This window comes from Haemorhous mexicanus, chromosome 1 (assembly GCF_027477595.1).
Source record: "Haemorhous mexicanus isolate bHaeMex1 chromosome 1, bHaeMex1.pri, whole genome shotgun sequence".
In the NCBI taxonomy this organism is placed as follows: domain Eukaryota; kingdom Metazoa; phylum Chordata; class Aves; order Passeriformes; family Fringillidae; genus Haemorhous; species Haemorhous mexicanus.
In genome coordinates this window covers 132,946,077-132,973,482 of record NC_082341.1, presented here as the reverse complement: position 1 = coordinate 132,973,482, position 27,406 = coordinate 132,946,077, and positions in this window count along the sequence as shown.

The window sequence follows — 27,406 nt, the reverse complement described above, 5'->3', positions numbered from 1 at the left end:
ATTTCCTTAAATACAGTTTTTTCAAAAAAAAAAGGGTTTTGACAGTGTACAACACTTGATGGCTAATACTAAAAATTATGCTTTTCCTTCTCAGGTTGAAGCAAGCTCTGGAGACCATGCAGACCTCATTAAAAGACAAATCTTTTCCATTGGCTTCTTACCTATCAGCTTGTCCTAGAGATGTGCAGCTCTCCCTGACTATTTCCCTGGGAGCCTTGAGTCTCATTTAGCCTATAATACAGGGCAAATGAACCTATAGCCCTACCTCACATGGGTTTGGTGAGAATGAAGGGACTGCAGGTTATGAAGTAGCATGGCAATAAAGTTAGCTCAATAACCACAGTAATTCCATGAAATATCCTGAGCTGCTGCAATAAAAACATGCCTATCTAGTCTGTCAGACATTTCTGAGTGTGAGCAGCATCTCACATTTCTTGAGCATCCTACCCATGGTGGGCTTCACTTCCTTAACCTGCTTGAAGACAGAATCCTGTAACTGGACTACTGAGAAAGATGAACGAGTTGTTTTGGTTTTCAGTCATGTAGAATGATTCAAGACAGTTTCTTCAAACAATTCTCCTTTGCTCAGTCAAAGGTATGCAGCAGTTTTAAACAGGGTAGTGAAAGGCCTGTGTGCCTGTTTTTTATGCTGAAAACTTCTTAAACTGAAGGTGGCGACCAATCCACCTGCCTGGGTCACTCTTTACAGCCTGTTCTCCATCAGTCTGCTCTCCCCAAACAGGCTTATAGCCTTATTCACTTACCTACCTTCCAGGAGAAGTCCATTAGCTTCTCAGTATTCTTTCTGTATCAGGTCTTGACAAGGCATATTACTTTCCTAGTACCTGGTTAAAAAGCAGTTTCCAATGAATGTTCCACCTGTGATTGTCTTTCTCTCTTGGAACTGTTCACCTTATGACTACCATTTTTCTTCTTTTGTTTGCTTTACAGCTCCTCTGTTTTGACGTTCTTGTGACAGAATAATAGCAAGTGATGGACTAAATTCAGTTATACATATTATTCATAGAAATGATATAGCTATAAGGCTCTAGCCTGTAATTTTTTCTTGAGTGATGAGAGGGCATGCTGTGGTTAAAACCTAATGTGCTGATAAATAAATTGCAACTGTCATACTTTGATGCTGTGCAGATATTGGCAGCATTTTCCAAAAGCAAAAGTAAGGCTATTCTTAACGAGTCATTGAAAGGGGAGGATTTCAAAAAATCAGATAGAGAAGATGGAAATTGGTTTTGTTGATTCAAATGTAGAGGCTATGATAACAGAGTGTGTGTTAGAGGTACTTCAGTCAGATAATCAGCCTATACTTCAAAGTGCAGAGGATATTTAAAATCAAATAAAATAGAAGGAGAGAAAGAGAGAAGGGAAGAGGGAAGCTTCTTCCCTGTGACCACCCAGGAAGAGCAGAGTCCCAGGACACTGCCTCTGGGGAAGCAAGGGGCTGTCCAGTGTAGCAGGTGGTAAGGATAAAGATGACAAGTTACCTGATGATTTTTGTCTTGTTTTTCCCCAGCATTACACACTTTTCATTCTGAGCCACCCCCCTCCATTGTTTCCACTTCTAGTGTTATTAGCTCTGAGTGGTGTATACTAAGAGGATGTAAATTTAGCATATTAGCTACTGTGCACATAAATTATTGGATAATATTGTTTAATTATTTAAATTGCTTTGATCTTTATTTTGTTATTCAGTTGTTTTGTTTTCTCCAATATGATTCAAGGTCTAGAAAACAAGAGGCAAGGAGTGAGGATAAGGAGTGGCAACATGGTAGTTGTTTCCCACGAGACCCATGAGAACTCACCCTAAAAACACTATTGAAGTTTCAAGGTGCAGGGCCATGAAGACTGTGCAAGAATAAAAGACAGAAAGGACCACTACTGAGTGGTCCTTAAAAATGCATGTGAAGAAGTAAAGCTGAGAATAGCATGAGACAGTATGTGATATCAAGTGCCATTTTGTTTCATGTATTTCCTCACAGGTTTCTTTGTGAAATAACAGCTAAGTCAATAAACATTCTTATTCCAGTTTCACCTGGACTTTAAAAACTGTCTTTATTACTTGACAGCTATCATTAGCAGCTTCCCTAAATGGCCATTTCAGCCCCAGGTGAATGCACAAGCTCATATACGTGAATGAACAATCTCATATTTGCTACATGGCTATAAAAAATTGCAAGTATATTACTTCCACAACATTTTTCTGAGTTGTTTTAACCAACTGTTTTCTACTGTCCATGTGTCCACTTTCTGTAACCTGTTGCTGATCAGGGTTTTTTTTGGTCTAAACTTAGAAGCCCCTTTAGGCAAGGAATTTTTTTTACTGTGCATTTGCAGAGTACAATCACACCCGAGGAACCGGGCAGTACTGCAGCAAAAATAACAAAATAAAATACGTGACATGTTGTCACAGCATTTATGAAAGTTAATTCACAGCAGTCCAAGATTATGTGGTTGAGTATGTCCCCTTCTTAAGCACCTCAACCAGTCCTTTCTGCCATTATGAATCCTTTTTATTATCATGTGTCATGAGTGAACTCTGATGAGATGATCTGCTCCACACAGTGTGAGAGCAGTGTGCCCCACCAAAGCACAAAATGCAATGCCTTTGCATCTTCTGGGCCATTATTTTTTCACAGGAAACAATCTTAGGCAAAAAGTGGCCAGTAGACACATTAGCTTTTGTGAGAGGCATTGTACAGAAAACTAATGGGAAAACTGTAATTTTAATTAAAAAAAAAAAAAAATCCCCAAACAAAACACTTAAAATTCTTTCTGAGGTTCCTCTTGAAAGTAATAGGACTCCTGTATAAGTTATCATTCCAGGCCAGAGCTGAACTGTTGGATATGATTATCATAGAAATATGACCTTTCATGACAAGATCTTTGAAGAGTTTGACATTTGAAAAAGAATAAAGTTCAAGTGGAAAATGGTGAAAGTGGCCGAAACTGAGTATTTGTTAAAAGGTTTACCTTAATGGACTGTAATGAATGTAAAGACATGCAAAACTATTAGGCAAACAAACCCAGATGAGATGAATTAGAGTAGATGAAAATATTGCTCAACATTGTAAACAACCCTTCAAAATTTCATGAGTTATCAGTTAGTTTGATAAAATTCAACTCTAGCCCTCAAAATTAGCAAGAGTGAAATTTTACACTCAATTGAAATTTTGCAAACTTCATAAATTTAGAGGAATTCCTCTGATTTGGTAGAGTCCACATGGAAATCGGTGTAGGAGTACCACTCATGATGCTCTTCCCTTCTAATGCAGTCACTACAACTCCAGAAACAGCCCACATCTTCCTGTTTATGCTTTTTTCAAAAAGCCTAGTCATTTAAAAGCCTAATCATTTTCCAAGCTGGTTGTTGCTACCGGTAGCAAAATTGCATGTTTGCTGTGCATGAAAGCAGAAAACCCAAACCTAGCCTTCTTTCATCACTATTTCTTTAGTCAGAAAAAAGCCTTACACCCTGTAATCAGGGAAGAATATTATATAGAGACTAGTTACTTCCACAAAGTAAGGAAGAGGACATGAATGGGACACTCTAGAGAATTTTATCTCAAAAGATCCCATAGCACTTTGTATATAAAGATTGTTTTTTCAAAGCATCTTAAGAGGGTTCATCTGGTGAGAAGAATTCACATGTATACATGAGGGATGGGAGAAGATATGCACTAACTTCAAAACTAAACTATAAAATTCATATGCATTAACTTCAAAATACAGAAATTAGTTGCTAAGTTATATTATGCTCAAGAAATCCTGCAACTCAGGTTTTGTGTGACCTTGTTCTTTGGTTTTGCTCTACATCTGCAATTGGTTACAGTCTGTTCCATACTCCTCAAACACTCCTAGGCTCATAACAGCCTTGTTATTATCCACTGCACTGGATTTTTTTCCACTTTATTCTCTTGCTTTGGCAATCTTTTCCTTGTGAGGGATACATCATTTTGCTGTAGTCAAGATAGGCTTCTCAGTCTTCTTCCCATCTGTGGCACCAGCAATTAGAGCCTTGCAAGCTTGAAAGAAGGGTGATTCTCACTGTTTGAGCTTTGCAACACAGTGCTCCAGGCAGCAAAGGAAGGAACAGGGTGAATTTTATACAGTACCTGAGGCTCAGAGATGGCCTGGGCTCTTTACAGGAGGTGCCTGCAGGATTTACTTGTTGGTCAAATTTCAGTCATGCTCTATTGATACCTCATAAATTTAGTAACATGACAATGTTGTGAATTTAAAAATGTTCTGGTGGAAACAGGAAAATAAATGACAGCAGAAGGGTCTTCCTATAAAGACTTTTCAAATTCCTGCTCCAAAGCTAGAAACGGTCTGTTAAGCATTGGTAAGGTTTCTTCATTCACAATATCATGTTCAAGCAGAATCAGCTAGAGAAATTTGTCCAAAACCATATCTATTTGCATTCAGAATATCTTCACGAATTAAACCTCCACAACATCTTTCACACCAAATAAATGTTTTCATAGGTTCAGAGAGAGCTTTCTGTTTCAGTTTTGTGCCCAACACTTTCTTCCCCTGTCAGTGGGCACTAGTTAGAACAGCTTTACTCCCTCTTCTTCATTATCTCCTATCAGGTATGTATTCACATGGATAAGGTCCATGAGTCTCCTCTTTTTCCACCTGAATAGTCTCAGCTTTCTCAGCCTATTTTTCTATGCGAGATACTCCCTTAATCATCTTAATGGCCTTTCTTTGGCCTCACTTCAGTAAGACCATGTCTCTTCTCAAGTCCATGTCCAGTCTCTCTGGGGTGCCAGGACCAGACCTGGCACTCCAGAAGTCTCTCCTCAGGGTTGAACACTGAGAGAAGAATGAAAAGTGCATTGCAGCTCTTCCCACCTGCTGCAATGCACTTTTTAATGCAGTGCAGGCTGTCATTGGCTGTCTTTGCCTCATGGAAACACTGCCTCAAGGTCATTTTCTTGTCCACCCTGACCACAGGTCCTTCTTTCAGAGCTGCTTCCCTGTCAGTCATTGCTCAGCCTGTCCAGGTGCCTGGGGTTACTTCTCCCCTGATGCAGGACTTAGCGTTTCCTTTTGCTGAACTTCACAAGATTTCTGTCAGTCCATTTCTCCACTTGTCCAGGTCTCACTGCATGGCAGCACACTCATCTGGCCCATTATCCACTCTTCCCAGTTTTCTTTTTTTGTTGTGCATTAGGCACCAAACAGCAAGCTTCTCCGTCAGAAATAGCTAGACTATGTCAGGTGAAATTTTAAAGAAGGAGGTAATTTTGAAGCAAAAAGACAGCCTAGAAAACTTCTATCCAAACTATTAACAGTCGGCAAAATTTTAAGCAGCTGAAAATACAACAGGAAGCATCAGGGTCACCACTATTACCACTGGAGCTACCAGCTCCATTTATTATATCCTCATCTTTGTCACTGACAGAGGCAGCCAAGCCAGAGCTCAGCACACTCCCACATTGTGTTCCACCAGCCGTCTCACATGGAGCCTGAAAAAAAGGGAATGACATAATTGGAATGTACAGTATCTTGGAACAGATAGTCTTTTTGTCCAGACATTTCTTATCTTTGATGGTTTCCCCTCTTCTCTATCTATTTTTTGCCATGGAAGGCAACAAGACATCTGAAAATTTAATGTAATATTATGACATGCCATGCACAGAGAGCCCCAAAGTATTAAAACGACACATTCATTCACACTCTTCAGCTCTGCCTTGCTAATTTTAAGTATTTAATCAATGAGGTAATTTATTCCTTTCTGAAGAGGTTACTCTTAAAAGAAATTTTTAGAAACATAGGATCATTGAGGTTGGAAAAGACCTTTAAGATCATTGAGTCCAGCCATTAACCCCACACTGCCAAGTCCACCACCAAACCCTGTTCCTGAGCATCACACTTATGTGGCTTTCAAATACCTCCAGGGATGGCAACTCCCCCACTTCCCTGGGCAGCCTGTTCCAGTACTTGACAACCCTTTCCCTGAAGGAAATTTCCAAATATCCAATATAAATGTCCCTCAATGCAACTTGAAGCTATTTTATCTCATACTATACCTGTGTTCAGAAGGAAGAGCAATGAGGGTATTTTTAATGAAAGATGTTAAACTCTGAAAAAAACACACCAGAAAGCTGAACAAGGTTGGCTGGAAACTTAAGGAAGTGCTGAGTTGGCTTTGAAATGTGGTTTTAAATGGAGTAACGGCACCCCAGCTGATCTGACTGCTGTGCACTACTGTCTCATGCTGGGGAGGCCCAAGAGAATTCTGCCTGAATCACAAAGACAAGGCAGAAACTTTTCATAAAAGTGCTCAAAGTCTATTATATTTTAAAGAGAAATCTCCTATTTTGCTGTCAGATAGACAATTCTTGCAAAGAAATCAACAGTCAATCAGACTGAACTTTAAATCACTCTTTACTTACTCCCAAATAGACTTAAAATCTGCTGATAAATATGAAAGGAGAAACTGATTTATTTTTTCTTTTTTTTCCCCACAAGAATGATGTCTGGAGCTTGTGTTTTGCAAAGGAGTCACAACTGAAGCATAGCAAATTGTGAGGAAATGATGCCTCTTTTACGCAACACTGATTATTTGTGTCTGTATGTACATGTTATGGGTGTCTGTGCTGCTCCTGCTTTTTGTCAGCTGGTTTCAGAATTTTCTGTGAGCCCCTTCATCTTCCTAATGAAACAGAAAACCCCTTTAAGCTCAAAGAAGGATTAGAGTGTGTCTTTCCCCTGGTAAGTCTTTCAGTAACAGCAGCATAAAGGTAGGGGTACAAACTGATGAATGCCAGTTCTGTTTTCTTCTAAAAGTCCATCAGGAAAATATGAAGAAATGCCCCCTTAAAGTTGGGGAGAAAAGGAAAAGGAATAAAAGGGGAAAAAAAAAAGGGGGAAGATTTGTGTTACATCAGTGTCTGTCCATTGCCTGTTCCAGGAGGGACAGAACTGACTTATAGGACAGAGCCTTGTGAGGAATCTGAATAAATAGTAGAGGTCACAATTGTGGGTCTTTTACTTGCAGCACAAAGTTATGAAATGATGGAGTACCAGCACCCCTAATTGGTTAAATGCTTTGAAAGATTTGTTTTTCTTGATATGGGTAAATAGTCTCACCTAAAAGTGGCATTAATAAAGCAGGGATGTTAGGGTTTGGGTACTATATTGACAAAACCCAGGCTGCAGGGCTGGAATCCTTCTATTGGAAAGATGAAATCATTTCCATGGTAACCATGAATAAATTGTTTTGTGAAAAAGGAAGAGAGAAAGAAGTGTGACTCAAACCAGAACTGCTCAATCCATCTCATAAGTGAAATAAAAACCCTGCAACATTTTAAGCAGGAGAAGACGGAAATATAGCATATGGAAAGTGTCTTAATGAGCTTCCTTTGGAAAACTTACTACTTCTCTGTATCTGTAATAGCCTTTTTTTTTTTTCATTTTTGAGTTTACTTCTTGAGTTTTGTGGTATATCAGTCATCTTTCATCTTCCTCTTCTCTTATACAATTTTAGATAATGAGAAGGCAGGGTTTTTTGGTTGATTTTTGTGGTTTTTTGTGGTTTTTGTGTTTTTTTGTGGGGAGGGGGACATTGAAAAGAACACTCCAGACTGGGTCCTTAAGTCAGATATGGTTCAAATCTCAATGACTTTAAAATTACACTCATTCAGCCAAACAACTTATTGCACCAGCACTGACCCACTGTGGTGGCCAGCTCAGCTGACCCACTGCAGTAGTCACTTCAGCTGCCTCTGAATTGGTGTCAGCTGTCAATGTTTCAGCACTGCCACAAAAGGGATCAAACAGAGAAAAAGAAATTGTTAATGTGGCATTTTTAGAGATGAACTTTCACTTAGGCCCACAAAACACACAGATTTTGCCTCTTCTTACTATTTTATCAGCTCTCGAATGTAATGGTTTTGGGATAACAGGAGCAGTCAAGTATTTTCCCACAGAAGTTATCACCATGAATTAAAAGGTTAAAAAGAAAGGGAAAAATAAATTTAGACTTTCTAAATACATTTTAGGTGCTGATTAGGTTCAAGAATGGGGAGAGTAATGAGAGATGCAAGGCAGGGAGTGTATAATTTCTTCTTCCAAGTTACACTATTTTATCCTAAAAGCTGGGTTCTCCCATATAGTGAAATAGCAACTTCATAAACAGTTTTCTTTCCTCAGCTTGCCTGAATTTCCAAATTAATTCATGTGACAACAGCAGTGCCATGGTGCCACATGGTGCCCCTTAGCCTGCCCTTCTGGATGGATGGATAAATCAGTCAGTGGCAGGAGCAGCTCAAACAGGTTCAGTACCTACGGTCACATGATATTTGTTTTAGGTGAAAGCCAAAATTTCTGAGTGGTTTTGATATCTAATCATCCAGTCTGCATCCTTTCCCTTGTTGTGCTGTGGCTAGCACTGCAGTCACCATGCTATCACTGAATTTGATGCTGATTTGGTGAAGCTTTGTGTGTTCACTCATATGCTGTAGGCTACATTGTACTTTTGCTTCTGTGTGGCTGCTGTTGCTTTGTGTTTGTACCTAGTGCCAGCTTGGCCTTACCAACCATTTACTTCTAGTTATCATAATGTTATTTTGAAGTTCTTCCTGTGAGTCACTGCTTATTTTCTCAGTACATTTTCACTTGGCTTTTCTTGTCTGCATACTTTGACATAATGACTTCCCTAGCCATAGCTATTGTAAATGACTCAATATATTGAGAATTAATGATTAGAAGTTGTTTTTTTCTTCCCCCAAAAATCTTCCTTTAGTTATAATTTCCTAGTTTGTGAATTTTGCACATACTTGGCGCTGTCTTTCCTTGTAAATTTTTGATTTTTGTTACATGGAGGATTATTTTTCTCTGCATCTGTAAGAAAGTCTACTCACTAGGTTTGCCCACATCTCTGTCCTTGGAGAGTCTGTGTATGTTCTCCACACGTTCATATACAAACTCTTTTTGCTTTATTCCTAATCCCTCATGAAGAATTCAATCTCCCAAGAACTAGGAGCATGGTTAATGTTGGGATGGTGTTTCCACTGATCTTTGATTACCTACTCTGACACAATCAAACACTTCCACTATTTTCCTGGGTCCTTTCTCTGTTGTCCATATAATATATTGTGGGTAGGGAATGTGATAGTGCAATTGTTGTTCTTACTGTTTCCTTCTTTTCTCCTGGCCTTTCTCCATTTCCATTTGTATTCAATATTATGTATGATTTCCAGCTAAATCCCTATTCAGGCCCATCTAATCAGAATATTTTCCCCTTTGTTTTTGTATTTTCTATATTCCCCACTCCTCCATTCTTCCATTCTTTTTAGTATCTCTGGTTATATATCTTGAAAATCCTGACATATTTTAGTTTCTGAAATAATTTCAGGATTTTAATTCTGCAAGTGCAGACAGAAATGCAACATCTAGACCTTGTACAACACTCTAGATGATCTATCACAGTAAGCAGCTGCTGAAAGCACTTACTGTTCAGTGTTACTAAATTAAAACACAAACCACAAACACCTTGGCAAACCTTGAGATGAGAACCTGAAAACATTTTGTAACAATCAAATGCTATTGAACATTTCTTGCTAGGGTTTATGTAACTATATGATTCTTTAGGCTTGTTCATAAAGGATCTAAGCTTGAGTTTCTCTCTAAAACATTCCTGCCATGTCTTTAGCAACAGAAAGATCCTGAAATGGGCTGCACAAACCTCAGTCTGGGTGTGGCTCCATCCACACCTGCATGCAGATTTGCACAGTTCAAAAATCAATGCTGTAGAGCATAGGGCTCCTGATGTGGGGCAGTGGAGGAGATAAAAGTACCATCCTATTCCACAGGTCACAAGGGGAAGAAAGTACTTTGTAACATACAGCATCACCTTTTAAAATGGCATTTTATTCCATCAAAAATTAAATTATAAGGAATAACTTGATTGTCTACTGAGAGATTTACCTGAAAATTATGAAATTGTTTTGATGAGGATATATATTCCTTCTTGATGTTAAAACAAAACCTCACCCTTCAGTTAACTTCTCAAATTATCAGATTATTTAACATAGTGTTTGAAGTTGCTGCAATATAGTGCAAGGATCATTAATTTCAAAGTGTTTTGGAAGCAGTTGTGATTTCCCAAAGGATCAAGCAATTTAGGAGCTTGCATCCCACTTTCAAAGGCAACAGGCATATTGTAGCCTTAGTTCCTTGATTTACAATGCCATGATGCTGCTTGCTTCCTGAGCTACCCTTAGAAATAAAGCTTAAGCTGCATCATCTTTAGAGATTATGGCACTAAATCTGTGTGTCCATGCTCTTCCCATAGTGACTGGGGTCCTGGTAGAAGTTTGGCAGCTGGTTAAAGATGCCTGCGTCCATATGGAAGGATGGGTACATTCTCTCTGGACTGAGACATGTTCTGATAAAGGCATAGATCACATTTTCAGGTGTGTCTCTTCCATTAACTGAGGCTGCATTCCAAATAAATAGTTTAGACCAGATGTTTTTTGAAGGACTAAAGTTAAGTAAGAGGAATTTGTCAGTAATTTTCTTTTATTTCCCCCCCACTAAAATCCGGGCATCTCACCTAAACTACTGAGGCTTGTGACTCTTGATTTGGTTACTTTTTAATGGCTGTTTTCTCTACATGTAGCCACAGGGGCATATGAGAAATGTGATGCATCATGTCATCTGGACAGAGACTATCAGTATACATCTTGCTTTGCCATAAAGATCAGGGCAAGAAAAAGCCATCTGCAAACCAAAACAATTGCTCAGAAGGGCATGACAGTGCGTTTTAATGGTCCCCTGTTTGGATATTGACTTTCACACTACCTGTGAAAGCACATAAAGCATTTGGAGAATGAGGCAGGCATTGATTACCTTTCCACAGCTCTGCAGGTTGTCCACACAGCTATTCATCTTGTCTGGCAAAGGATTTGAGAGGATTGTAGCAGGAGCCTTTGGGGTCAACCTGGCAATATCAAACCTGAACACAGCTGAAAGGCACCAACAAGGAACGTTGAACTAGACATTTGTGTTTATTGATCTTAAATACCAAGTGGTGTGGGGAAACTGTCGTTTGTGAGATGCTGTAACTGTTTCCTGCACCTCCTCAGTTAAGAGCTCAGAGAGTCCTTGGATCTAGTTAAGAACTCTGAGGTGCTGTACATTACTCCATTGTCGATAGCGTAGAAAAAACCTGTGGGTAAAATCCCCCATGTTTGTGTTGGCTTCATCAAACCCTCACACAGCAAAGGATTCAGGGTGTCAGGTGAACAAATCTTTGCCAGCCCAGTGATGCAGCTCACACGTGCTTTTCCCTGGGGCATTGCTGCTGTCTCTCTGCAGATTTCCCTTCCCCTTGAAGGAACACCTGCACAGACCCCGTGGCTGCACCTGTGCTGCCATATTTACAGCTGAACATTCTGTGATATCTTAGCTATGCTAAAGAAAGGACAACTGCTTCTGGCATCTGCTGCTGCACAGGATGATGATGCTTGGAGCAAGCAGGGCTCCCAAGGGGTCAAATTCCCCATGTAAGCAGCCATGGACTCACAGGCATGCATACATATATACAGCCCCCTGCACACCACAAACTGCAAAATGCAATTTTAAATGACCCTTTCCTGCACAGAAGCCACCTACCTTATAGCATTACTCATGATCCTGCCCCAGCTGGTGGTCACTGATCACCTCACAAGGTTAAAAAACATGTCAAAACACAGCATGTGCTTCAAGCTATTTGTACTCCCTCAAATAATCTTCCCTGTCTTGTTTTAGAAACAATCAGAACACACAGCAAAGTACTGATGTGTCTTAGCCCAGAATTTGAAAAATACCAATGAAAAAGTTTATTTGTACCCCTTTCCCACCCTGGATATTTATTCCTGCTGTTGTTGTTGTGTAATGCCTAAGAAGCACAACTGTTTGCATCTCCACTTTCAAAGTTCAGCTCCAGCACCTGTGATCCCTATGGAGCATGGGGAAGAGTAGGAATCTCATCAGATCTTTCAGTTCCTGTCCAGCTCCAGCTGTAACCTTTAAAAAAATGCCTTGAGGTGCAATTAGGTGCTGTACAGTTTGGTTTGGTTTTGTTCTAAGTTGTCTGAGGCTTCAGAGTGTAACAGACCTTCAGACTACAGGGATGCATTAAGAACAAGCTTCTTGACCTTTTATTCTTCTTGTGAATCACTTAATGGAGCTTCTACTGAACTTCTTTAAGACACCAACGTCTGTTCCTAATCTTTGCACTATCATTTAAGTATCAATCAGACATGATTTAAAATTACTTTAAACTACTACAGACAGGGTCTTTATAGGAAATCTGCAGTGTGGCACAAAATTTCTTGTAACCATCAGAAGATAATATAAGAGCACATCATGGGTAAGTTTCTTTGGAGAAGAGGAGATGATGAATCTGTACATGAATGCAATCAGTAATTAGCAGCCTTACAAGGATTGATTGCCTTTGTAGGGGTGTGTAGGCAAAGGCAGACATCAATAGGGAACCCAGGCAGAGATTCACAACCCAGGCATGTGGTTGTGACAAAAACCACTGGAATGATATTTTATAACTGCTCAGTGTCATATATGCTTTCCCTTGGATGTTGCTATTAACCTTTCCTATCCAGGTGCTTCCCAGTAATTGAGGTTTCTCCATCACACCATCACAACTTTACTGCAGTTAATCTTATGTGGTCATCATGATATTAAAGATTTATAGGGTTCAGAAGAGGATTTTGCAGAGATCAAAAAGTGAATCCTGCTATTACACAAGCCACAAAAAAAGTAACAAAAGTTACTGGGAATTCCAAGTACCCAGCATAGTCTATTTGTTTTAATAGGGGTCACTAACCTTTCCTTGCAGTCATCTTGTACCTTTTTGTATCACAGGAACAAGGCCTCTAGCCTCTACATTAGGATGAAATTTGCCCCTCAGCAAAGTTGATCCTTTACTACAATTATCAAAGGTGATCCTTTAACAGCAGTAATCAGATCTACAGTTATGGCAGCTCAAAAAGGAGAATGCAGAGATGACCTCTATGCCCCTTTAGCCTTGATTCACTCTGTGTCTGGAAAAAAAAAGACTTCTACACTAAAATTAGACTATTATTGGCCCTCTGTTCAGAACTGAATTTCCCATCAGGCCATGGATCTCTAGGGATAGTGTCATATGACACTGATGTCCTGGTTTACCTTTTTTAAATAGGAAAATTTTTATCTGTATTTTAACTTTACCTGCATTTTAATTATCCCTTTGGATAATTGCTACAGAAAGGCAGCATGCCTTTTCCTTAGCCATTTCTCCAATCTCTGGGAATATGAGGCGATACCAAATATTGGCATTAACTGCTTTAACTGAAGTTCAGAAGTTTGGAGATTGTTCTTAAAGTTATTAAAAAACTTTTTTTTTTTTTTTTTTTTTTTTTTTTTAACTGAGGTAACCAAGATTACTCTTGGGTATCTTCAGTTTTAAACCAAATTTTTACAAGGAACTTCAGGAAAATTTTATCTATCAAAATGTACAGAAAGAATCACTCTAGTTTCACTGTGTTAACAAAGGAACCACTCAAGAATTCTAATGCTAGACTGCTGATTTTCTTCCATGCAGTTGAAGAACGTTAATGTAATATTACCACCTTTTCCAATATGCCAGCAGTCATTGTGTCTGAGAAAAAAAAAGATCCTGCCACTGCTCTCTGTCCCACAAATCCCAAGGGGTTTGGCAGGAGCAAAGCCTCCACTCTCTGGTGGCCAGTTTTGGCAGTACCATGCAGACTCTTTGCTGTAGCTCCAGTTGTGTTTAGAAGAAAACACTTTGTTTCCTTGCTGAATTTACAATGGTTCCAAAGCTTTTTTAATAAACCTGTCCAATTTTGGACACAGTCCTGAAACTTTTGTGCCTGAGGTTCTATTGTGGTTTGTTTTCTGTAATGAATATTTGAAGAAAAACCCCACAAAACAGCTTGATATTCTGCTACTTTCAAGTTGAGGAACAGATGGCAAAATAGTGAGATTATCCAATTTTAATTCTTCACATTTAATTTGTAGGCTAATGAATACTGAGCAATGTTGGCTCAAGTAAGATGCAATGAATATACTTAATGGGAAAGACTGCTTGCAGGCAGTAAATACAGCTAACACAACCACAGGTCTCAAAGTAGCAATATTATGCACCTAGCTGCCATATCTGTCTGTACAATTTCTCTTTTTAGACATATGTACATGCAGCACTTGAGAAGCATCTAATTATATTTCATATACTGATCAGTGTGTTCTGTATGAAGGACTGCTATCAATTTACATTGTGTCAGCATCTGTATATAGAGAATGGATAGAAGAATCTTTCCTCATTCCCCTTGTCTCAGTAGCCCCTGCATACATCTATCATTTCGTGAGTATAGCAAAATGGGTCTTCTGAGTTGCAGAAGAAGCATCTTGTGGGGAACAAATGCCTCCACGCTTGCTGGCTGTGATCCCTGAGCTCTGCTCAGGTCAGAGAGGAGCAGTGGCCACATTCAGATCCTGCTTCTGACATAAGCATGGCCACTGACGTGACTTCAGAGTGAACTGGTGTCAGCAAGGCATAAGCCATAATCCCTATCATGTTTTTACATTAGAAGTTCTTTTATGTGTGTTGGATCTTTCATTCAGGTGCTGCCATGTCCACCGTGCATAGGTTACCCTCAGCGATCTGGAGCTCTGTCTGCCAAAATCAAAGCACTGGCCTTGCTGCTGCTTGCAGCCTCAGTGACCCTGTGAGAGGCTGGTTCCCTGGAGTGATGCCTCTAATCATTGGCCTCTGACACAGCCATCAGCAAGAAGTGAGTACAATGACATGTTTCTGACAGCCCACGGACACATCTCGGTTGGCTTTGAAGATTTAAAAGGTCTCCTTACACTGAGCTGGTGCTTCATTAAGGTTCTTGAGGCTGTGGTCAGTTTATTGCCTCGGAGATGCTGGCACAGGACAAGTTTCACCATGGTACCTTGTAGTTTCAGCATATAGCAAAAGCCACTTGCCCAGAAATGCTTCTAGAGATGATGCAAAGGGATGAGCCCCTCCAAGATGTGATTGACTACACCATAGCAGAAGTCTTGTAATGCCAAACTGCTTCCCTGCCTGCAAATAGCTCTTTCCCCATGGCTGTAGAAGAGTCTGGACATTCAGTTTTCCAGTTGACTGCAGCAAGGTCAGAAGCAGACAGAAATCAGTACCTCTGGGAATTTCTGACTAGTTCACTCCCTCCTGAGCATCCAGACATGAGGACCAATGATACCAAAACATGATGCCTACATTGGTGTTTGCCTGCACGCTCAGTGCTTTATCTAAGGACCTAAGAAGCAGAGCCCAGGAGGTGATGCAACTCCTCTTCCACAGATCCCATCTGCACCATTTGCTGCCTCCCATCAGCTGGTGACAAGAGCTTCTTTCGTTGTAGCAAGAGCTCAAAGCCCCAGGGCACACACAGACACTGAAACTCACTGTGGGCTCAATCTCACCCCACACATGTGCAGCAGCACCACACTACAGGGAAAGGAAATAAAATAGGATCAAATATAAAACTGCACCTAGTAGAAGACAAAGAGTCCTTTAATTATATATTTTGCTTCTCACCTAACCTTGAACTCTGCTAAAAAAATAGTATTATTCAGGAAAAAACTGCCAAGAATCAGGTTTTAGCGGTGCTGCATGATAATGTCTCATCCAGAAGATGGAATCAACAAAAAAGGGTGACACTACCCTTTCCCTGGCATCAGTTCAGTCTATAGAATATTTTCCACAGAAGTTCTAGAAATAAAGCTATGTTCCAAAATAACATGGCCATATTCTGCCAAACCATTTTGTCTACTTTCCTTCTTTTTGGTTCACGCTGTGGATTCCTATGTCTTATTTGATGAGCTCAGGTGAAAGGCCAGCCAGAGAAAACACAGCTAAGCTGAAATTGATAGCACCTTTAAAAGTCTTCAACAAAATCATCTGCAGTGGGAAAAAACTCTATCTATGATGGTAAGCTACTGTAAAATCTATTGCAAAAAGAAGGAAAAGTTTTCTAAGTTTTGTACAAATATCTGTCTTTCACCCATTTGTCCACCCTTTGCTCCATAGCTGGTGGCAATTATGTACTATTGGGAATAATCTTTTTCCAGATCAGCATAAAACTATATCATGCCAGGTTTATTTCTATTATGTCATTATAGTGTAAACAGCATCTCAGACCTTGTTGCTTGCCTCAGAATGACACAGTGTGACTAAACTACAAATGATTGCTCCTCCCAAGAAACTCATAGCAATATATATTATTTCCAGATGGAAGACCCACTGTGGATTCGTACAGCAATTTTCACAGTGTGAAAACAACAGCAAAATATCATGGAGTAATGAGAGCAGATACATGTAGTCAGCTTTGCCAAGCAGAGACTACCACTTGTGTTTGATTGATTGGGGGCAGTTCACTGACACAGCTATTTTTTGACAGTGTGTGCGTCTTCTGTGCCATTTGGGTGTGAGGCAAGTAACAGACCAGGGTTGGGGGTTTTTTTCCACTGACAAGCATCTTTGCAAACACTGAAAGAAACAGGATGCTACAGATTGTAGGAAAATGAGTTTACAAGGGAGAGTGAGTGCAAGTAGCAATTATCTCCGCTAAGCTATTTGAAGAAGAAAGGAACAGGGGAAGTGAGCCATTGCAGACTGAAGCTAATGCTTTTGTGCTTGCAGTCCCAGCATTTCCTTTGCCCCACTAGAGCTTGTGCTGCACTTGGAGACAAAAGTCTGACTAGGCATGGCTCAGATAAATCTGCTCTCATGTACCTCATGCTGCCACTGTTAGCAGCAGAAAGTACTTAAAGTGATTTGCTTGCAAGCGTTTGAAGCTTTCTGTGTCATCAACTGAGCCAGAGGCAGTAAACACTGGTGGAGGAAATGCTGCATCTGGGGTGGTCCTGTGAGATGTGCTTTGAATATGGGTCACAGCAGGTTATTTTGACAGAAGAAAAACAAGGTGTTACTGCCAACCTGCAAGGTCTGTGCAGAAGAACCATCAGCCTTCAGGAGGTTTCATTTCACTCTCTACAGGATCGAGGTTTCAGTCTCCAGACAAAAGCTAGTGCTTTCAGAAAAGAACCTTAGCAAGTGTCAGGACCTCCTTCAATCTGCCACAATACTTTTTATCCAAGGAAAAAGAGTTAACTTATGCTGTACTGCAGCTCAGTTACCAGAACATAGGGATCTTTCCAAGTGCTTCATTGATGGCACTGTTGGTAATTAAAGGGATTAGTGCCTTTACCCTCAAACTTGTCATGGAGGTACAGAATGAGCTGACATTTGGCCATGCTCAATCGACATTCCCTTTTCTAAGCTCAATCCTTCTGCAACTTGTGCTTCTGCTCCTTGGTCATTTGCCTTGCAATTATCTGAATCCACTGAAAAGGAGCTTTGGGTGCCTTTGGGGATGTTAAATGGAGACTGCAGGCCTGTCCCACCTGCTGAGGAGGGGGGACACAAATTTATGGGCACGTCCTTGCATGCCTAGGGCCAGTCAGAGCTTCTGAGCATCCTGCCCAGGACCAGCCTGGAACCAGGGCCGAGTGCTTAACAGGATGGTCCAGAAAAGACATAGGCTGTTTTAGACAGTCACACACTGCTGGGGCTATTGAACATCTCTCAGGGCTGAACCCTGCACTCTTCTACTGATAAGTTCAGGCAAAGTGTTACCAGTAAATGAAGTCCTTCTTGATTTTCATTTTGTACCTTTGTAGAAATAAATTGACTTCACCACAGTATTCAAAAATTTAAGACATTGTAACTAATGACTAACTCTGATTTAGTGTTACTAATGAAGAATCACTTTGTTAAGAAGGTATTTCCAAGAGAGAATGTAAAAAACATTGTTCAAATAATACATTGTTCAAATTTTCTATTTATGTCAAATAAATGTTTATTTTGCTAGTAAACTTAATGGTTTTTGCCAGAGATAGAAATATTTATTAGTTGTTGTTTCATTTCTGTTATTTTAATTTCTTGTTTTCCTTCTCTCCATGTAGAACTTCCAGCAGCACAAAAGCTTCAGCACAATATAGAGGCTTTTGTTTATGGATACTGGAGAGAAAAAATGTCCTACCTATTATATCATAAAGGCTATTATGAAAAAAAAAACCCAGAATACAGACCTGGAATATTGTGACCTTTTGTGCTTTATTCTGAGGTATTTAAAGTCAGAAATGTCAGTTACAGTATTAATTAAGCACAGTTTTACTGGAAGCTTAGATTAATTAAGTAAATATCTGTCATGGCAAGTGAAAAGGGGACCCCAGCCTGAGTAGAAATAGTTGAGATTTTTAAAAAAGTTTTGGAGTCTGGTGCAGCCATGCTTAAACCTTTGCTTATAATCATGAGACCTATTGAAAGTCAGTATCACTGCAAAGCAGAATACACAGTAAGTATGTTTTTAAGGAATTTTGTTGATAATGAAGCTTTTTGTGGCGTGATCTCAGGATCGATACAGTACAAAAGCAATACTTTACACTGGGAGATTGTATCTTTACCTCTTGCAAAGTCTTGTGATTGTAAATCAGTGCATTCACACACTGCTGCTCAGGGTGTTCTACAGGGAAACCATCCTGCAGTACTCCAGGATTACATAATTTCCCTGGAGAATAGCCTCCAGGAGCACTGGACGCCTACCATAATAGGATGCACTTTGTAGGTGGATCTGTGAAGAAGTGATAAGAAGTAAACAGTAGCTGTATGCAAAAAAATTAGGTATTCAACCCAAGGAAGCAGACTGTGACAAGGACGACTTCTCCATCTGTCTTCCTTTAATTGATACTATCACACTAAATGTTTTCTTGTCACTTGAAATCAATGGGAAAAACCTCAGGCCATTTCCCTCCCTTTTTGTATTTATGTCTAGCATTTTTCTGGGCAAGAACTTCAGGTCCTGTGGTTATATTCTTCTTAATGACTCAACTGAATGGAGTGGTTTGCTCAGGAAGAAATACATGTTTGTCCAGCCATGCAATCTTTCACAGTAGATTGAAGTGGGGAAGGAAGGCCATTGCTAAGTCAAGCACTGACCTTTACTTCCTAAAGCTAGGGGAGGTAGCTGATTAGTCTTATTCCAGCTGAAAAATTAACAGCTCCTGGTAATTTTAGTATTCCCATTTGAAGACCTTGATTTACAAATTTTGGGCTGGAAAAAACCCCAGTGGATGTTGGAAGGGAGCCTTTCTCATTCCTGTCCCTTGCAGAGGTGCCTGGGCAGCCACAGAGGCAGCGATGCTGGCTCTCGAGCCCTGGCAGGGGGAAGGTGCTGGTTCCCATGGAGACTGTCTGCATCTCAGCACAAGAGGGAGGAAAACCTGCAGGGATGGAGACAGAGGCACTGTGAAGAGCCAGAGCAGCCTGCATGCCTTGTCACCCATGGCCACATCCTCTTTGTGGGCCATCCTGAGTCTCAGGCAAAGCAAAGCAGGGTGTTCATGTCTTGCTGCCCACACTGTGCTGGATTTAGCTCAGTGCAAGTTCTCTGCAGCTGTGGCTCCTTGGGCTGGGTTGTGCTCAGTCTTGCTTTTCCTAGGTAATTTGAGCCTCACCAAGAAATATTCTATTTACACACTAAATCTGGGTATAAATTTCTTAACAATTCCTGTTATTTCCAGATGTCATCACAAGACTTCAGTGAGGGCATCACTTGAACACAAATAAAGGACTGTTTAAGATTCCCCATTTTCTTTGTGTTAATGATCCGTCTTTAATTCATGAACTTCTTGTATTAAAATGAAAGTATTTCATTAATTAATGCTTTAAATTCAGTAGTCTATGTGTGTCTTACATTTCCTCTCGCCATTTTAATTAATATACCACAAATTGTGGGATATAAAATTGTAACACTTGAAAAATTATTTACAATAAGTATTTTGAAATTAACTTTTCCATATCTGAAATGAGACAGTTGAAAATTCTACTGCAAAGAGGGTTTGTTTTAAATGTTTTTATTTTTAATGGTTAGTCACTGTGGCCTGAAGATTCCATTTTAAATCAAAACATCATCAAGGTCAGGCTGTATCTGTGGGACACACAAAAGTTATCTGGACTGTGTAAGTTTGAAACCTAGTTAGGAAGCTTAACTAAATCAAATTAGTTAGGAAAGAGAAGCTGGAAGAGATGACGTGGTTTAGCTTACTAGTCTGAGGTAGAACCAAATTCTTTGTGCAAAAACTCCTATATCTGTCTATAATGTCCTCAGCTGAGGAGGCTCTGCACCCTTAGTGGTTGCTGTCTGCCTGAATTTCAGTGCCCTTATGGAGTCATAGAATCATGACTCCAGCCATTGCTGGAGTTGGAAGGCAAATCATCTCCTTCCAACCCCTTTGTCATGGACAGGGAACTTTCCACTAGACAATTTGTTCAGAGACCCATCCAGCCTGATCTTGCACACCTCCAGGAATGGGGACTCTACAACCTCTCTGGATAATCTGCTGCAATGTCTCACCATCTTAACAGTAAAGAAATTCTAATTTAACCCTGCCCTCCTTCAGCTTAAGGCCATTCCCCCTTGTCCTGTCACTCCATGTCCTTGTGAAAAGTCCCTCTCCAGACTTCTTGCAAGCCCCAGGTCATTAAGAATTTTCTAGATGCTGTCTAGTTTCCAGGCAGCAAAACTGCTAATAATTAAACTCTACTTTAATATCACCAACAGAATTTTTTATTGGTCACTGAAGAGGGCTCATGAGAAGAAATCTGATATAAACCAATTATCATTTCCATTGTTTTTCACAGTGTGTGCTGGTTTGGTTTTTGCTCTTAAGAAACTTCACAAATGTTGTTTCAAAGATGGGGTTGCAGTGAAATTCTTGTTTTTAAACAAAGGTATTCCTAGAACAGGTACCTCAAAATCTTGTTGGAGGGAAGACAATCAAGGGAATACCTAATAGTATCATTCTGCCTAACTCTATCAGGTTGCCAGAGCAGGCTGTACTAATGAGGGAGAGTGATATTGAAGAAAAATTCAAGTGAAGCAAGGTAAATTCTGCAGAAATATGAATCTTCACTCTAAAGTATTTTGTCCAAGTAAGAACAGTTTCTACAACACTGATCTCACAATCAATATGGTGACAATTGTGCTACAGAATGGTAAGGGAAAAAAGAAACATTCTGAGAGCAGAAGACAAGTATTAAGATAAGCCAGAAAAAACCCAATCCAAACCAAAACCAAAACAGCAACCTACCCACATGTTTTGTGAGCTTTTTTTTTTTTAGACATTATCAATGATGGAGCTATAAAGAAGATGATCAGAAAGTCTGCAAGAGGAGATGTACATCTTTGGTACACTTTCAAGCATTGCACAGGATCTGGTTCAAAATGTAGCAACAGAAGACAGGACCCATTTTATCATAGTGACCATCTCTGTAGGAAAGACAGAAACCAAAATAGTCTGTCATGGACACCTTTAAAAAAACAGGATCTATACAAAGATGAGAGCACATCTTAAAAGATGATCAACAAAAGTTAAGAGAAGAAAAACCATGAAAGAACCATGAAGAATGGTTAATGACACCCAAATGGTGATTCAGATTCTATATACACTCTTAAAATTAGGATTTCATAAAGGCCAAACACATGCAGAAAACCAACTAAAATGCTGAAAAAGGTACTGCCTTCAAAAAAAGCACCTTCAAAAAAGCACAAATAATTATAAAGGCTAATTAAATCTGTGTACAATTGCATACAATAATTTCGTGCCAGAAAATATTTCCAGAAAGAATTTTTAAATGGCTATAAAAAGTAAAAAACTTTAAAAATATCTAAGTTAGAAAGTGTCCCAGGGTCCATGAGGTCAGTAGAAAAAGAAAGTGTAAAGTGGAGCTACAAAAAAAATCATTGTGATTTTGGTACAACTTTTCTAACTAAACTACTGGAAGTGTGACTTGTAATTTTCAAGGAATTCAGCCTCCTGAACTTACAACCACTCCTTTGTAAATTCAGAATCTCTACCCTTATGGGTAATAATGATCTAACATTTTTACAAATGGCCATTGCCTTTCAAGGTTGTTATGCAAAATGCAACATCACAAGAAGATAAGAGTGTGTAGGAGATAAGAGAGGTCTATATTTTCCAATGGGAATGATAGGACTAAATTTAAGTGAGTTTTCACATTTTTCAGCCATCTAGGCGTAAATAAGAAGGTTCATGTGTTCACGTAGGTATACACATTTCACCTTGTTCATTCCCAAGAAGACTTAATGGAAACTGCAGTTTGGATAAGGCCAATCAAAATCTTGACATCTTATTTGCACATGCTACATTATTCAGTTAGTTATAAAACAGTATATCTACTTTTAATTCATATTTTTCTAAGCATCTAGTAAGTGATACCAGCAGTCCAAAACTGCATTACGTCTGTTGGAATAGGATTCAAAGGTCAGTAAAAATAAAAAATAGTGATTGCACATCTTGAAAAAGACAGCTAATTGCAGCTCTGTGGAGAAGAAGAAGGCTGCAGAATAAGTACCTGCTACATTAGCAGTCTCATTTCACATGTATCATGCAGGGTCCTTAGGCAGCTGAGCAAGAGTACTTCAGACTAAATTGTCTGGCATTTGTTGGCAAGGACCCTGCTTTAATACCAGCTCCCTCCCTAGAGTTATCTCTAACCCTTGCTTATCTGTTTTCCCTACCTTCGCTTTATTTCCGTCTACAGGTTTACAATGTGTGATAAAAGCACTTTCATCTGGTATTGTTTAGCATTGTTATGTGACCTTAACTTTGATGAATTAGAACAAACAGACATGATCCTCAGAATACAGGCAGGAGGGAGAAATTTATTTTAAAAAGCAGCAGGGCTAGGTTTTTGCTCTCGGAAAGGACTCTGGCTGCACACATGCCACTGTCAGAAGTAAAATGGGGAGTCACATGGAGAGATTATTGTGCCTGCTCTTTTTTCAAAATACTGCTGTGACACCAAATCCTAAAGACTGCAGGCTCTAGAACCTTTCTATCCCAGGACAACCACTGGCCTCCCAAACTGTTTCTGGGCAGATTTGGGAGACCAATGTCTGAGAACATCCCTAAGTAACAGTCTGGTTGCAGATGGACTGTGTGAAGAACGTGGGGGCCATGCCAGGTGTGGAGCTAGGGTGAGGAGATGAATAGCTCATCAAATCTGCATGCCAAGTGGCACAAAATGTTTCAATACTAATAAACTGCATACAAATATTACATATATCTTCAAATTATGAAATCAGATTTCAAAATAATGCCCCTCCCCAAATAATGCACCTTTATTTTCTCTTAGCTCCTGATTTCAAAGCTAAAGGTTTGACTTCCTTCAGAATTTTCTCTAGTCACAGAAGACAGAAACTTGTTTATACAACTCATAAATGCAAGCTGAGACTCTTACATAGTTACAGGTCTCCAAACAATATGCATACAGGAGCTGGCAAGGCTACACTGGATATACAGTTTTAAGAGAGAACAGCCTTTGAATCAAGCAGAGAATCTCATTACCCAGCCGCATAAATCCATGGTTCAGTCACTCCTTGAATTTTTGTGGGCAGTTCTCCTCCCCCAGTCTCAGAAAATACAGAATATAACAGAGAAAGATCATGAGCAGTGTGATAAGCATATTCAAAACTATACTGTTGAAAATAGTATATTAAAAATATTCAAAAGCTGGAACTGTTTTTTTGTAATATGGGACCTTTAATAAATAAACATTAACTGGGAGTGAGGAGTAGGAAAAAGTGCCATATGAAAAAAAATGCACAGAGAGGCACATGGGCAATGGCTGCTCACAGTCTCTGGCAAAGCAACAACTACAGGTTAACAGAAGTAAGCAGATGGCAGACTCAGAGAAAATGAAAGAAATTGATTTTTCACACTGTGCAGGTAAATACAGTTCTTTTCATATGCAAAGCATCTAGATGAGTTCAAAAGATGAAAAAAAAAAATCCAAAGAAAAAAATCAGGGCTATTAATTACAAAGACAGCATCTTGGACTCAAAGAGTCTCCAGAGCCAGTAAAATATTCTAAGGAAACATCATTATATTTTTGACCTTTTCTTTTTCCCTTCTTCTAAGTATCTGTTTTTGCCTGCTTGGTGACAGGATATTAAGGAAAATGGATACATCCAATCCATGCTGTGAATACAAAATCTTTCATTTGTTTTATAACTGCCAAATTAGAAATAATCAAAATGCTCCTCAAGATTTTTCTCCTCTGCATAACAACTCCAGAAGGTATGACGTAGATTCTGGTTTAGTTTCCTCCCATTATTTCTATGAAAACCACAAAGTTGCCTCCTGGGCCCTGAGCCTTTTTCTCCCAGAAAGCTCTGAATGGTGCCAGGGGTTCCTTCAGTGACAAGGCAAGCTCAAGTGTAAAGGACATGCAAGATGTAAAGTTGCTTTACAGTATTTCATCACCAAGACTTTGCATTTTATGCTGGTGTATTAGTCCTGAGTGTTAGAGATCTCTCTGTGCTGTTTCACCTTTACTAGGGCACTGCTAGTTCCAATGCAAAGCTTACAAGAGCTCACTTTAAGCCATGCTGTGGGTCCCAAACTAATTCATATGGCATGAGCATCTTTCCCCTCCTCCTGCCTTGGGCTGGGAATCCAACCTCTGCCTTGGACCTAGTGAGAACTGAACAAATGATGCTAAGAGGCAAACTACCCTTTTACAGATTGGTCCAGGCACGCAGCTCTTGCTCTTGTTTTTGTAAGGCAAATGGGACCAGAGCGTTTGCATGAGGGACAAAGAAGCTGTGAAGGATGGACCTGGTATTATGTAGCCCAGCGTGGATAAAGGAAAGAACAAGGTCTGCCTCCTACTTCTGGACAAGTGGGCTGGAGGATCAGCCCCAGAGGTGAAGCTTGTGTTTGGGAAAATTAGCAGTTATTCTGAATGAAGGGTTGTGCTAAGACACACGTTTACACTGAGCGGTTTAAAATTAGGAAGTAGCATAAAATTTCTCATTTCTCTCTTTAATCAAAAGACTGTTTCATGACATTAAGAGGCAATCAACCTACAAATGATGTCTCTGAAGGAATAACTGCATGTTGCTCATGATAACAAGTGCATCTTCTGTGAAAGATTGAAACAGTAATCAATTGGCACACAAATATCTCTGCTGTTATTTGTAAAGGGGAGTTACAGAATTAAGGCAGTGTATAGTATATGTATAGTATTTCTGACATAAAAATTGACAGTTATCTAAAAATATGTAACCTCTGTCTGGCAAGGAGGTAAATAACATAGTGCTTAGCAGGGATCTCTATTCCAATACTTCCTCCATCACTTTGCATTGCACAAGTTTGCTTTCCGCGTTGAGATACATATTGCTTCATTTAAAGTTAAGTCCCTTATTGTCTCAGTGGGTATCTCAGGCAATATTTGAAGTAATTATGTCACTTCAAAAGCAGCACAGGAAAACAATATTGTGCCATTTTATTTCTCTTCACAGCTGTCCAAACAATGTTAAATGAATCAGAAGTGCCTTGCATTTAGAGAAACAATATAAATTCAGAATGTCTCCAGCACAGCAAGAGCCATTGAACAATTAGCAGGAGTCCTTCTGACTAAATAAATATGTTTTACACTTCTGAAGCAATCCAACAGAAATACATATCACCAAGAATTAAAAAAAAACCAAAAAACAAAAAACAACCTTTAACAGCATTAACATGCCACACAATACAGAATATTCTATAATTACTTCCATTTTATTTTTTTACAGCAGAGGTGTGTTTCTAAAATTTACCACACTAAATGCCATCCTACTTGGCCTGCATGGAAAATCATTCTCATCTACTTTAGGTTTTTTTACTTGACATTTATCGTCTTTGTTGCTTTGGTGTCCTCTGTCATGCTCCAGGTATCTGCGTGCTCAAAGTAGGGTCTGGAAATCATACCTAGGTCAAATGAAACACAAAGAGAAGGAGATCTTAAAACCTGACCTGGCTCCACACATGTTTAAGTGCAATAAAAGTAAGTATGTAAGTATTTAAGATATGAATGCCGGTAATAATAATTGCTAGAGACACAAATTGAGCTGTGGAACAGCTTTCTCGCAGAAATGTTTTTTTCCCACTTTATACTTTTATTTTCCTGTAATACTGCTCCAGAGATTGGGGGAATCACAATCAGCAGAATCTGAAAAAGCAAGATATAGGTAAATAGAGAAATATCTAAAATGAAAATAGTGATACAAATAATCAGTGGTGCCACAGTGGACTCATACCAAATAAGAGAAAGGTATGACTGGAGCCTCAGCCTAGCACACTGCTAAAGCTAAATTTAACACAATGAGTGATTTTCAGAATGAAGCATCAGTGGATCATGTTTATGCATGAAAAAGATAACCAAATGAAATTAAATTCAACCAAATTCAAAGGTATTTACTTTGTGCCTCATTCAAAGCATCTAAGTAGCATTTTTACTGAAAGATAATATTCTATGATCCAGATGTGGTTACAAATATGTTCACTTTTTTCCATCAATTTTTAATTTTTTTTCTTAGTTCTTATTAATGAAGTAGAAAAAAAATTACCTTTTTAATTTATTTCTCACAGTGTCTATTGTTTTCTTTTTAGTGCCACCTGTATAGGGACATAAGCACTCCAGACAGTTGCTCTTGTTGGAGGCTGGACTTCAGATGGACAAATTGAATCTTTCAGAGCCAGACTAATATGCATAATGTGGTCTGATGGAAAATACAGGTATAGCTACCATGTGGTGACTGGCACTGCTTAGCATTCATTTGGATTCCAATCTGCAATGGAGAAATGGTACCAGGTTTGGATGCACAACATTTATCAACGTGATGAATAAAATGTAAGCATCTTCTCTTGTTTCTGTGCATCATGAAGAAAGAAAAAGTCCAAATCTTATTAAAGAAGTTAAATCAAAGGCAATTTTCACACAAATGGGTTGTTACTCAAAAAGCATTTTCAGGAGTCATCTGAGAGGTGGGAACAGAAGTTCTAATTTTGTTTCCCTATTGCAATGGGCAGGGCACTTCTGTGCTCTCTTTTCCCTGTTTATAAAATAAGGACAGAGCAATAATGAGTTCTTAGGTTTTATGATTTACTTAATGTTTGCATAGCACTTTAAAATATCAGGAGAAACATAAAAGAAATAACTACCGGATGTATTGCAGCAAACATAAATACCTCTATTTCCAGCATGCTACCTTCTATTAGTCCTATATTTTCTTGAAATATAACATGATTTTTATGTAATAAGAAATAAATTACTAGGTGGCTTACTAGGTAAAAACTTGGCATGAAATACTTTAAAACAGTAATTTTCATCCCAGGAGAAACAAAGGTATTTAAAAGATGCTTTTAAAATAAAAATAAGCTATTAAAAAGTTGGCAGAAATTCTCTGGGCATAAT